The sequence below is a fragment of the Perognathus longimembris genome, chromosome 3 (genome assembly GCF_023159225.1).
Source record: "Perognathus longimembris pacificus isolate PPM17 chromosome 3, ASM2315922v1, whole genome shotgun sequence".
NCBI lineage: Eukaryota > Metazoa > Chordata > Mammalia > Rodentia > Heteromyidae > Perognathus > Perognathus longimembris.
This window is the reverse complement of record NC_063163.1, coordinates 91,598,206-91,611,855: the sequence shown is the minus strand read 5'-3', so window position 1 is coordinate 91,611,855 and position 13,650 is coordinate 91,598,206. Positions and strand designations below refer to the sequence as shown.

Genomic DNA, 13,650 nt, shown 5'->3' with positions numbered 1-13,650 from the left:
CCCACCAAGCCCCCAGCCAAATGAAGGACAAGACTTCTACTTCAAGCATCCAGGTCAAATTTCACTTAATATATTTCTGAGAATTTTGACAATGGGGACCTGTAGGCTTCTCTCAGCTTTATCAACAGTACTACCTCATGATGCAAGAGCTCAGAAATCTTTACAAAAGCAAATCACCATTTAATCTTCCTTAAACTAGGTATCTATCTTTCAAGCACCTATTAAGGAGAAATTCCTCCATTTTTTATTTAAAATCTTACACTTGCAAACAAGAATAGTTTGGGACATGGATTATATTCAGCCAATCTATTCTTTATTCTTACCAAAACAAAAACCCTAATTAAAAGGAACTTATGGTGAAGGCTGGGAATATGGCCTAGTGACAAAGAGTGGTTGACTCATATACATGAAGCCCTAGGTTGAATTCCTCAGCACCACATATATAGAAAAGGCCAGAAGAGTCACTGTGGCTCAAGCTGGTGGAGTGCTAGCCTTGAGCAAAAAGAAGCCCAGGACAGGACAGTGCTCAGGCCCTGAGTTCAAGCCCCAGGACTAGCCAAAAAAAAAAAAAAAGGAACTTATGGTGAAAATACATGGTATTCCAGTTATAATAATTCCAATTTCCAATTATGAAGGTAGTTCTTACCTTCAAGGTGTTTATAAATGAGAAAGTGACAGATAATAAGGCAAACCATGGTAAGAGATGTATAAATGTAAATACAAATATGGATTGTGACTTGAGTAAACAAGAAAAACTTTGTAGTGATTCTTTTCATCGTTGAGACAGCAAGATTTTAAGCTATGAGACAGAAAAAGAACAGGAATAGAATATACAGCAAAATAAGACAAGAAAGTACTCTCGGGAATATTTGACAGACAAGAAGTAGGTCAATGTGACTACAACAAGAGATGTACTAGGTGCACGGAATTGGTACCTAGACACAGAAGATGTGTTTCAAGACCATCTATAAAGAGCCCTATATACCAAGTTAAAGAATTTGGTCCCTGGTCAAGAGGCCAAAGGTAAGCCAAAGGTTCCTGACAAGGAAATGATTTCAACTTAAAATTTTTAAATGAAGGGAGCAATTTTTCTTTTCAATTAAAATTGAATTTAAATTCCCTACTTAAAAAGAGACAAATGACAATAAGGACCCAAAAATGAACAGACACCAGTCTATGAAAAGGATACATATGAGACAGAGCAGGGGTTAATAACCACATTGGAGAAATTTTCAAAACTTGTTTTTCTAATTAAACTTCACATTGTTCTGGGCATGGTGGTATATGCTTGTAATCTCAATATATAGGAAGACTGAGACAAGAGGATCACCAGTGGAAGGACAGCTTAGGTTACAAAGGGAGAAGAAGGAGGGTGGGGAGAGGGAAGAGGAGGAAAAAGGAGAAGGAAGAAGAAGGAGGGAAAAGGGAGGAAAGAGGGAGAATTTTCACATTCGAACTACTAACCCTAATAGGATATGTAAAGCAAGGCCTCTAGCCATGATTTTCATATAAAGAAAACACAAATAAAACTTTGAGATTCCACATTACTCCAGACAATAGACATCATCGAGACCACAAACAACAAAAAATAGTGGCAAGTATGTGAACAGAAAAAGAATCCTAAGACACTGTTGGTAGGACTGTAAACATAGTACAACTACTATGGAAATCAGTATGAAGTTTCCTCAAAAAACTAAAACAGAACTACTATACAATCCAGTGATACCATTCTTGGTAATTTATCTGAGGGATGTGTTAAGTCAGGATATAATACAAGCCCCTGAACACTCATATTCATTGCAGCACTTATTCGAAAAAGCAATACTGTGGATATTGCCTAATGCCCTACAACTGATTCATGGATCAAGAAAATGGAATAGCGCTGGGGATATGGCCTAGTGGCAAGAGTGCCTGCCTCATATACATGAGGCCCTGGGTTCGATTCCCCAGCACCACATATACAGAAAATGGCCAGGAGTGGCGCTGTGGCTCAAGTGGCAGAGGGCTAGCCTTGAGCAAAAAGAAGCCAGGGACAGTGCTCAGGCCCAGAGTCCAAGCCCCAGGACTGGCCAAAAAAAAAAAAAAAAAAAGAATAAGAAAATGGAATATATAATCACAATGGAATGTTATTTAGCCATAAAGAAGAGTGAAATTATGCAGGGAAACAGATGAACTTGAAAAAACAAATACTAAGTAAAGTAAGCTAGGCCAAGAAGGACAAAGGGCAATTTCTCTAACTGTGGATGTCAGACTTAAAATACATACTTATATGGTATATATTTACATACGTAAGTATATACTGGACTCACACACACATACACACATATGTGATCATTTGACTAAAGTATGGTATATGTATATGTGAGATCCTATGATGAAACTCTTTACAACTGACATGCACTTCAACAACAACAACTATATATATATATATATATATATATATCAGGAAGCTGAAAATTTTCTTCTCTGTAGTATTGGCATTAGTAGGAGGGGGCAGATGAATGGTAAGGAGGAAGGAGGGCAGATATAGACAAAATATATACATATATACAAAATATAAGTGTGAAAAACAGAGTAAAGCAACTTGATACTGACAGGAAAGGGAGGTATGGAGGAAGAATGGCACAGGAGTGATTATTATCAACAAGTATGATACTGTTAAAATGAATCCCCTTGTACAACTAATTGCTGCCAATAGTTTGGGAGGGGGAGAGAGCAAACTCCATAATTCAACTACCAACTAGGATTAAAAGGCCTTGGTTTTTGTATAAATCTATATCAATTTAAGAAACTCAAAATAATCAAGTTTTTTGTTGGTAGTGGTAGTAGTGGTCCTAGGGCTTGAGCTCAGGGCCTGAACACTGTCTCTAAGCTTTTGTGCTCAAGGCTAGTGTTCTACCACTTGAGCTTTAACTCTACTTTCAGCTTTTTGATGGTTAATTGGAGGTAAGAGACTGAAGGACTTTCCTGCCTAAACTAGCTTTGAACCACAATCCTTAGATCTTAGCCTCCTGAGTAGCTAGGATTACAAGTGTGAGCCCATGGCACCCAGCATTCCATTTTAAAATCTTCAGATCGACAAGACTATTTTAGATAGAAGATTAGCACTCCAACTTACAAAATCTCAAATTAAACACAAGTTTTCAAGCACAGAGACTATTACATTATACCACAAATAAATATGAAAAACATAACCTGGCCTGCGTCTCAGTGGGGGGAAGGGACTTTAAAATAAATGTAGAAAATATCTAAATATTATGGACAGAGACAAACAGCTTCACAAAAAATCAATATCTAAGTTAAGTATTCCCTGCTTCAAATAAGCAGAGACAGTGACAGAATGAGACAGAATGGGAGTTTTTTCACCCCTGCTTCAAATCAGCATAGAGAAAGAGAATGAATATGGGAGAAAAACAAACTTACCAAATGAAGTTTGTCCTGAGAGCTTGTTCTATTAGAAGGTTTCACAAGGAAATCTGTAAAAGAAAAAAAAATTGTCTTATAATAACAAGAATCAAGTTATGCCACTTATATATCTCTATGATTTTTCTCTGCATACCATAACAGATTTTTTTTTTTTTGCCAGACCTGGGGTTTGAACTCAGGGCCTGGACACTGTCCCTGAGCTTCTTTTGCTCAAGGCTAGCACTCTACCACTTGAGATACAACACCACTTCTGTTTTTTTCTGTTTATGTGGTACTGAGGAATCAAACCCAGGACTGCATGCATGTCAGGCAAACACTCTACCACTAAGCCACCTTCCCAGCCCCCATAACAGATTTTTTACATTGCTACAATAGAGACTACTTAGTCAACCATATAGTCTGAAAGGTTTAACTTCACAGGCTATACCCAGTTGGGACTCTTGTGTGCTTTTAGAAAAACTTCAGAACTGTACAGAACAGAGCTTTTTAGGAACCTAACGACACTCTATTTAGAGTTTTCCTCAGTTAAGCAAGTATTACTTCTAATAGTTTCTCAGGTAAGTATCATTGCTACAGGAACAGGTTCTTAAAAGAAAACAACAACTAAGATCTCAGCTACTCTAAAGTTAGACTTTTTAGTTTAAGATCTTCAGTACACATAATTGGTTTGATTAAGGAAAAAAAGCAATGGCACATAAGTCTAAACACAAAGAACTCCTGTCATTTGCAACAATCTGCATTTGACAGAAATAAGTTAAAGTCTAATAGACACAATTCCTTTATGACAATTTCAGTATTTGAAGACACAATTCATTCTTTGAGTGAATTGTTTTAACTCATTCTTTGAATTGTTTAAATGACATAAAGTAACACTAATGAACAATATTGTACAGAATATCAAAGGACAGAATCCAAGGAAACTGGATAGCCATGATATGCCTGTGACCTCCCAAAGTCAATAAATATCCAGGTGGCAATAAGAGGGGATATGAAACTGAATTCAGGATGCAGTCAAAACTATGGGTAACACTGAACTTTTAAGCCACGTGCCAGTGGCTTGTCTGTAATTCCAACTACTCAGGAGCCTGAGATCTGAAAACAGTGTTTCAAAGCCAGGCCAGGCAGGGACGTCTGTGAGACCCTTATCACCAAAATCCTCGAAGTGGAGCTGTGGCTAAGTAGTAGAACACTAGCCTTGACACACACACACACACACTAGGCTAAGTAGTAGAACACTAGCCTTGACACACACACACACACACACACACACACACACACACACACACACACACACACACACACACACTCTAGGCCTAATCCCAGTTTACGAGGCTAACGCAGGAAGTTTTCAAATTCAAACCCACACAGACTGGGAGAAGATCTTAGCCAGATATATATCCAACAAGTGCCTAACATCTAGAATATACAAAGAGTACAAGAAACTAATCCCCCTTCCAAGCTAATAACCCAATTAATAAATGTGCAGAGGAGCTAAATAGACTTCTAAGGGGAAAAAAAACTGAGAATAGCCAATAAACACATGAAGAAATGCTTAACATCCCTGACCATAAAGGAAATGCAGATCAAAACAAAGGTGTGAGATGGAATCACCATCAAAAATATGAACAATAAGCCAGGTACTGGTGGCTCACACCTGTAATCCTAGTTACTAAGGAGGCTGAGATCTGAGAATCATGGTTCAAAGCCAGCCTGGACAGGAAAGTCCACAAGGTTCTCTCCAATTACCCACCAGAAAAGCAGAAGTGGCACTGTGGCTCAAAGTGGTACAGTGCTAGCCTTGAGTGAAAAAGCTAAGGGACAGTACTCAGGCCCTAAGTTCTAGCCCCATAACTACCACCACCAACAACAAAAACTACAAATAGCAAATGCTGGTGGGGATGTGGGGGGAAAGAAACCCTATTACACCATTGGTGACCATGTAAATTAGTGCAACCACTCTGGAAGGCAGTTTGGAGATTCCTCAAAAACAAAAAACTAAACATAGAACTACCCTATGACCCAATCATGCCACTCTTGGGCATCTACCCAGAGCACTACAAGTCAGGATATAGTAAAGACCCTTGCACATCCATGCTCACTTCTGCACTATTTATGATAACTAAGTTATGGAAATAGCCCAGATGGCCCTACAATGGATGTGTGGATCAAGAAAATGTACACAATGGAATCTTACTCATCTATTAAAAAGAACAGTATTTTATCATTTTCAGGGAAATGGACCCAGAAAAAAATCATGTTAAGTGAAGATAGGCTCAGAGAGATCATGCATGTTTTCTCTCATATGTGGATGCTATATCTAAAGTACAAACATGCAGGATAACATATTTAGGGCTCTGTGCATATACAAACTGACTAAATGATTGTATACTTAGGAAAGGAATCCAAAAGTGTAACTCCTCTGAACAATTAATGAGTTCTCTAACAAAATAAATACCAGGAAGCAGAAACATGTTTTTTTCAGTTGGGAGCAAGAACACAAATGGAGGAAGAGTGAGAAAATGTAATAATTATTTTCAATGTACATTATGTAAAAACTGAACTACGTAACTTTAGGGTAGGGATGGATGGAGAAAGATGGGGGAAAAAGATTGAAGTGATGACATTGATCAAGATGCATTGTATTCATAATGACTTTGTACAACTACTTAACAGAAACATTTTTTTAATCTTAATAATTAAAAAAAAAAGGGCCAGACTGGGCTAGAAAATGAGTTTGAAACCTGTCTGGTCAACTTAGTAAGATCCTCTTTGGAGAAAAAAAAAAGTGGGGAACAGCTTGCAGTTACAGCTCAGTGGAAAAGCACTTGCCTAACATGTAGGAGATTCCAGGTTCAATCTCCAGCACTGGATCAAGTGCAGTGAGCACAGTGGCTCATGTGGAGAATCCAAGCTATTCCCAAGACCCTACCTCAACTAATAAACTGGATGTAATTGTACAAGCCTATAATCCCACCTATGTAAAGGCTATGAGTAAAAAGAATCATGGTGAAACCCTGAGGCCAGCCTTTTGCAAAAGTGCCTGATCCTACATGAAAAAATAACTAAAGCAAAAAAGGTCTGGAGGTATTCACTCAAGTGGTAAATAAAGCACCTGCCTAATCAAGTAGATGGATGGCCCTATGGTTCAAGTCTCAGTACTGCTTTCCCACCACCAGAGGAATCCCCACTACTAAATGGAAAAAACTACAGAAACTAACCAAATAAATGATGAAAAATATTCAGACTAGGCTTCCTAAAATCTTTTGGGAAGAGGGGACAGGGAGCAGCACTCTTTAGCTAAGATACAGTTCACTTACTTATTCATATATTCTATTTTGCCTGGTATCAGTTATACTGAGGGTGTTAAACTTTATTTGACAAATATTTTTTAGTAGTAAGTAGGCACTGGTGATGCACAATGAACAAAAGGTCCCTACCTCTATGCAGCTGCCACTGTAATGTCAACTGTCAGTTCCTCAGTCCTGAATGCTTGTGTGACTTTTATCCCAACTATGACCAAGCCTTGAAAAAGATGTAGTAATAACAAGAATGAATAAAAACTGATTCACTAGTACCTCCAAGTGATATGATTAAAAATAAAAGTTGTCTTTTCTACCTTTTTTGAAAACACTAAGGGCTAGGACTATTGAGAACTCCAGATACAATTTTATGAGCAGCATACTGCATTCCTCTGCCAACTGTGGAGCACAGATAAGCAACTAAAGTACTACCATTTCCTAAACACAAAAAACAACCATCCTTTCTAGGAAGAAAAAAAAAATCCAGTAAGACAGCAACTGCTGAAATCTACATTACAATCACAATGCTATACTACAAAACCTATAGTGGCACTAAGTTGTTGGAACCCATTACCAGTAATAATGTAACTGCACCATGTAAAATTTGTTTTTAAAATATGACCAAAAAGTCAATCTTGCATAATCCTAGAACTGCAGAGTGTGTAGCTCATTCTTCATTTACATAAAATGACTTTTTAAAGAGCAATTCTGAAAAAATTCCTCAAAGGGGGTTCTAGTATAGAAAAAATAAGGAGCAGTGTCACTTTTCTTCAAAGTGCTGACAACTGCTTTTTCAAATGCGGACCTCAATATAGGGAGTCAAAAGCAAAGTAGTTGTACTTTGTAATGTACTTTAGACATTAAGATTTGATTTTACCTTGTCACCAAGATGGTGCCGAAAGCGAAGAAGGGAGCTCCGGCCCCTCTTAAAGCCAAAGCCAAGGAAAAGGCTTTGAAGGCCAAGAAGGCAGTGTTGAAAGGTGTCCACAGCCACAAAAGGAAGATACACACTTCCCCCACCTTCCGGCAGCCCAAGACGCTGTGGCTCCGGAGACAGCCCAAATACCCTCGGAAGAGTGCCCCGAGGAAAAACAAGCTTGATCACAATGCTATCATCAAGTTCCCCCCACCACTGAGTCAGCCATGAAGAAGATAGAAGACAAAAACACACTTGTGTTCATTGTGGATATCAAGGCCAACAAGCATCAGATCAAACAGGCTGTGAAGAAGCTCTGTGACATTGATGTAGCTAAGGTCAATACCTTGATCAGACCTGATGGAGAGAAGAAAGCGTATGTTCGATTGGTTCCTGATTATGATGCCTTAGTTGTTGCCAACAAAATTGGAATCATCTAAACTGAGTCCAGCTGGCTAATTATAAATATACATTTTTTCCACAAAAAAAAAAGATTTGATTTTACTTCACAGGTACCTCATTCTTCAAATCTCAAGAAGAAGCTTTGAGGGCTGGGGATATGGCCTAGTGGCAAGAATGCTTGCCTCGTATACATGAGGCCCTGGGTTCGATTCCCCAGCTCCACATATACAGAAAATGGCCAGAAGTGGCACTGTGGCTCAAGTGGTAGAGTGCTAGCCTTGAGCAAGCAGAAGCCAAGGACAGTGCTCAGGCCCTGAGTCCAAGCCCCAGGACTGGCCAAAAAAAAAAAGAAGAAGCTTTGAGCACTTTGTGTGATCAAATGAGTAAGAAATTTTATGGGGCCCTTATTTAAGATTGTTTTGTAAGTATTTTCCTTTTCAATATGATCCTTTATCATCAGAGAATTTTGAATTTTAAGAATGTTTAAGGATACTATGTTCTGACATGCTTTTAATAATCACTTCTGTTGTGGAACATTTTCTTCATACTTCAATTCAGATATATTAAACAATCAGTATTATTGTAAGTAATGAGTAATGTTATTTTCTAACTCCACATCCCCCATGAAAGATTATAGGGTTGGCATCAGTTAATATTTTAAAAAATTAAAAAATATAGCCTTCATAAGGCAGAAGAAATGTGCCCTATGCCTTAAGGAGAAAAAAAAACCCTTATAATTTAACAGAGAACAAAAATAAATGTTTAAGTCTCAGTTACTAAGATAATGGGAAATTAGCAATCAATCGCTAGAAATTAATTGAATTAAGCAGCACAAGATCATTCTAAATACCAGAGGTAATTAAATATTTATGATTGCTATGGGAAGATGAGAAAGACTACCTACAGTATTGGAAAAAGGTTTCCTGACTTTTGTTCCTTTGGCTAGTTTCCAAGGTCCACTTTAAGAAGGCAAACTCCTGCACTCGTGAATGTCCTGTGCTCACTCGTAACCTCTGGCTGAAAGAAAAGAAAAGAACTGTTTTCTGATGCCCTCTCTCTTTCTCCTCTACTGTGCTGGTGAGAACTCCTCTGTTCCTCCATCAGCAATGCACAGATTGTTTCGTTAAAACAGAAAGAAAAGATTTAAATTTCAGAAATTCATGGAAACTTAAATTTTTTCTAATTATACCATTTTAATGAATTCTGCCTCCTTACATATAATTATATCTTAACACTAAACCACAAAATCCATCCCTTCTACCAAAGAGTAAAATTTTAAGTGAATTTTCTTGAACAAAAGATCCCAAATGACCCATCTTTATAAAGATTAGCCATTTTGTACATAGGGGTTTTTTTTTAATAGTCTTTTCTTCAAATAGGAGCTCGAAAGGGTGTTTAGCTTTGTTTTTTTAATGAACATTAAGAGCTGTTCTTTCTTATGTAAACAGAGAAGAAAATTGGTCAATGTGTTTAGATAGGAAAAAACCTGAAGAATATTTATTTACTTATGTATTTTAGTCAGTCCCGAAGACTTGAACTAAGGGCCTGAGAGCTGTCCCTGAGGGGTTTTGTTTGTTTTGTTTTGTTTTGTTTTTGCTCAAGGCCAGCCTTCTACCGCTTTGAGCCACAGCGCCACTTCCAGCTTTTTCTGTTTATGTGATGCTGAGGAATCGAACCCCAGGGCTTCATGCATGCTAGGCAAGCACTCTACCACTAAGCCACATTCCCAGCCCCAAAAGAATAATTTTTTAAGGCAACTAAAATCCTTGACAAAATGTACAGTAAAAAGCACATGCCAGTCTGCCAAGTGCCAGTGTCAGAGAAATGCCCCACAACCCCCAAATTGTACTCTAACACTATTTTAGCAGCTGCCTAATAGTTTTCTTTTCTAGAAAAACATGCAACTTCCTCTAAAGGTCAATTTGCTAAAGAAACTCAAGAGTTATGTCCATGTATAAATGAATATGTATATTCTCTTTTCCTATTTTGCCTAAATACTTGAGATTAAACCCAATTATAGGGAACATATGGATGTAAACAACACTGAAAAATAGCTGGGGGGGGGGCTGGGAATATGGCCTAGTGGCAAAGTGCTTGCCTCATATACATGAAGCCCTGGGTTCGATTCCTCAGCACCACATATATATAGAAAAAGCCAGAAGTGGCACTGTGGCTCAAGAGGTAGAGTGCTAGCCTTGAGCAAAAAAGAAGCCAGGGACAGTGCTCAGGCCCTGGATCAAGCCCTAGGACTGGCAAAAAACCCAAACAAAACAAAAATAGCTATCCATACCCCAAACCAAGCTAATCTGCATACTTATCGGTATATGAATATTTTTATTAAGAATGATAAATGTTCCCTCCCTTCCTAATAAGCAGACTCTAAATTCCTACTGAGCTTCATACAGATTAGCTCCTACTGAGTTTCACACAGAGTAGCAGGCATCTAGGACTATAAAGCAGGATGGAAATGCAGATCTACCCTTTCAATATACAATTTAACAGTAAAAAGAAATTTAAATTTTAACTGCTGTCATCTAAATTATAAACTGTCAACCACTGGACATCTGGTAGCTCATGCCTGTAAACCTAGCTACTCAGGAAGTTGCAATCTGAGGACACAATTCAAATACACATACAGAAGAAATGGAACTTTTTCAGCCAGTCCCGGCAGAAAAGTCCATGAGACTCTTATCTCCAATTCATTAATTAACTACCCAAAACAAAACAAAACAAAAAACCTGTCAACCTTTTGTTAACCAAAGAAAACATTCAAATAAGACAAAATTCAAAATGTAGAGGCTGTGTGAAATGAAAAGAATCTGCTCCTCTACTTAAATTTTATGTTTTGGCAATTGGGTAGGAACTACTCATATTTCTGAAAACAAGCCAATAAAAACTCAAATAACCTCCAATAACCACACACCACAATATGTGCTACCATTTACATGGTGAGCTCAAATACCTGGTCTTTTTAAGCAGTTCTCCTTAAATTATTTAATGGCCAATAGACCAGAAATTGTCTTGATCTTGGGCTGGGATGTAGCTCAGTGGCAAAGCACTTGCCTAGCAAGTACAACGTCCTGGGTTCGATCCCCAGTACCAAAAAAAGAAAACACAAAAAAATACAGTTAAAAAAAAACCCCAACCAGAAATTGTCTTGATCTCAATATCATCTTTTAATTCAACACATTCCCAGGAAAAGACACACCCTTTTAAACTAGCAATATTTATCTCACGTAAACAGAAGGCTACATAAGACTGAATAGCTAGGACTACCAGCATGCATTTGACTTTGTTACTGGTTTCTAACTGTTCTTCATATATTCTGGATACTAGACATTTATTAGATCAGAAGGTCAGTATCTGAAGATCACTGTTCGAAGCTAGCCCAGGCAGGAAAATTCATGAGGCTCATCCCTAATAAACTACCAGAAAGCTGGAAGTAGAGCTGTAGCTCAAGGAACAGATGTTAGATTTGAGCAAAAGAAGCTCCAAGACAGCACCCAGGCCCTCAGTCCCAGCCACAAGAACGGCAAACACACACACACACACACACACACACACACACACACACACAGTGTATATGCTTTAAAAAAAAAATTAGAAGGGGGGGGGCTAGGAATATGGCCTAGTGGTAGAGTGCTTGCCTTGCACACATGAAGCCCTGGGTTCGATTCCTCAGCATATATAGAAAAAGCCAGAGGTGGCACTGTGGCCCAAGTGGCAGAGTTCTAGCCTTGAGCAAAAAAAAGCCAGGGACAGTGCTTAGGCCCTGAGTTCAAGGCCCAGGACTGGCCAAAAAAAAAAAATTGAAAAGGGCATCTTGGCATTCTGTACATATTCAAACAACTGATTTTCAAAGTTATTTAATGTCAGCATTCGCCAAAGAAATAGGCTTTCTACCCTGCTGATAAAAATCATGAAACTGCAAATCCAGACGAAGTATAAAACTAACTTAATATATTATTCTAAATTACTGGAAAATGACAGAAAATAAAGTATGATAGACACCCTAACTTCTTTATTTGGATTGGGCTTTTTTTTTTTTTTTTTTTTTTTTTTGGCCAGTCCTGGGCCTTGGACTCAGGGCCTGAGCACTGTCCCTGGCTTCCTTTTGCTCAAGGCTAGCACTCCGCCACTTGAGCCACAGCGCCGCTTCTGGCCGTTTTCTGTATATGTGGTGCTGGGGAATCGAACCTAGGGCCTCGTGTATCCGAGGCAGGCACTCTTGCCACTAGGCTATATCCCCAGCCCTGGATTGGGCTTTTGTATCTTGGTTTTGTCAGCTATAGGAGAGGTACTTTGTGTAAGACATAGGAAAATGGGTAAAAAGTAAGCCTTTAAATCTGATCAGGTCAAACTTTCCAAGGGATGGTGGATAATGCTTATGTGTTGGCTTGTAATGCTGAGGATGCAACTCAAGAGCTTCAAATGCTAGGCAACTATTTTACCACTGAGCACTTGCTCTAGCCAAGATGCCTTTTACTTAGTCAGGTAAATAATACCAAAAATCAATTTAAAACTCATATGGAAAGCATAAGATAGACTGTATTGTTAGTATTACAATTTCATTTAATTCAGTTAGAAAGCTATGAAGAAAAGAAAGTCTTGAGCTGGGAATGTGGCTTAGTGGTAGAGTGCTTGCCTAGCAGGCATGAAGCCCTGGGTTTGATTCCTCAGTAACACATAAACAGAAAAGGCCAGAAGTGGTGCTGTGGCTCAAGTGGTAGAATGCTAGCCCTGAGAAAAAAAAGAGAGAAAAAAAAGAAAAGAAAGGAAAGGAAAAGAAGCAGCAAGGGGCTAGGAATGTGGCCTAGTGGTAGAGTACTTGCCTCATATACATGAAGCCCTGAGTTCAATTCCTCAGTAACACATAAACAGAAAAGGCCAGAAGTGGTGCTGTGGCCCAAGTGGTAGAGTGCTGGCCTTGAGCAAAAAAAAAAAAAAAGCAGCAGCAGCAGCAGCAGCAGCCAGGGACAGTGCTCAGGCCCTGAGTTCAAGCTCCAGGACTGGAAAAAAAAATGCAAGCAATACATTGTTCTAGAAATGAACATTTATTATCCTCAATCCACGCATTACTTTTTACCCATTCTCTCGCAGCCTCTTTATTTCAACATTAACTAATCCAATGGGAGAAAAACCAGAAACTGTGATCTGCCATTGAACTTCAAGGCTCACCATTCCTCAGAGCTGGCATCTAATACAGGAAAAGCTCCAGGGCAGGAAGAAAGTCAGTCCACTTTGTCCTGCATTACTAGGCTGTAAGTTTATGTTGTTATGGCACCAGCATAATAGAGCAAATATAAGAGCAAGGAAGCAAACTGCTGACCAGAGAAGACAATTTGGCCCATGCGATCAGTATATTAATGAGACTGAAAGTGCGTAAAAGTTCCCAAACATCCAAATAATCTGACTTTCCCCAAAATGTATTACTAGGTTAGAGTCAGTATTATAAAAATACTAGACAGGTTAAGGAATCTTACACTCAACTCTATCTTGATCTGTGGATCAAGAGTATAAGATTCCTTACCACTGTATATAATGGTAATCACTAACCTAGCTAAGGGATTTCCAAAACTGATTTTGTTTCTATCTTCTAAAATTTCT

At 38.5% G+C, this 13,650-nt stretch overlaps 1 protein-coding gene and 1 pseudogene across 5 annotated transcripts in view; one reads left to right on the top strand and one right to left on the bottom strand.

The window, feature by feature from the left end:
- The window catches only part of Mtmr3 (myotubularin related protein 3), a 106,477-nt gene that overhangs the window by 58,313 nt on the left and 34,514 nt on the right, over window positions 1-13,650 (bottom strand). For all 5 annotated transcript variants that reach the window (XM_048343271.1, XM_048343275.1, XM_048343274.1 and 2 more), the window contains exon 2: window positions 3,424-3,476. The gene's annotated coding sequence lies outside the window, so the exon portion shown is untranslated. The remainder of the gene's footprint in view (window positions 1-3,423; window positions 3,477-13,650) is intronic.
- LOC125349270 lies at window positions 7,615-8,123 on the top strand (annotated as a pseudogene).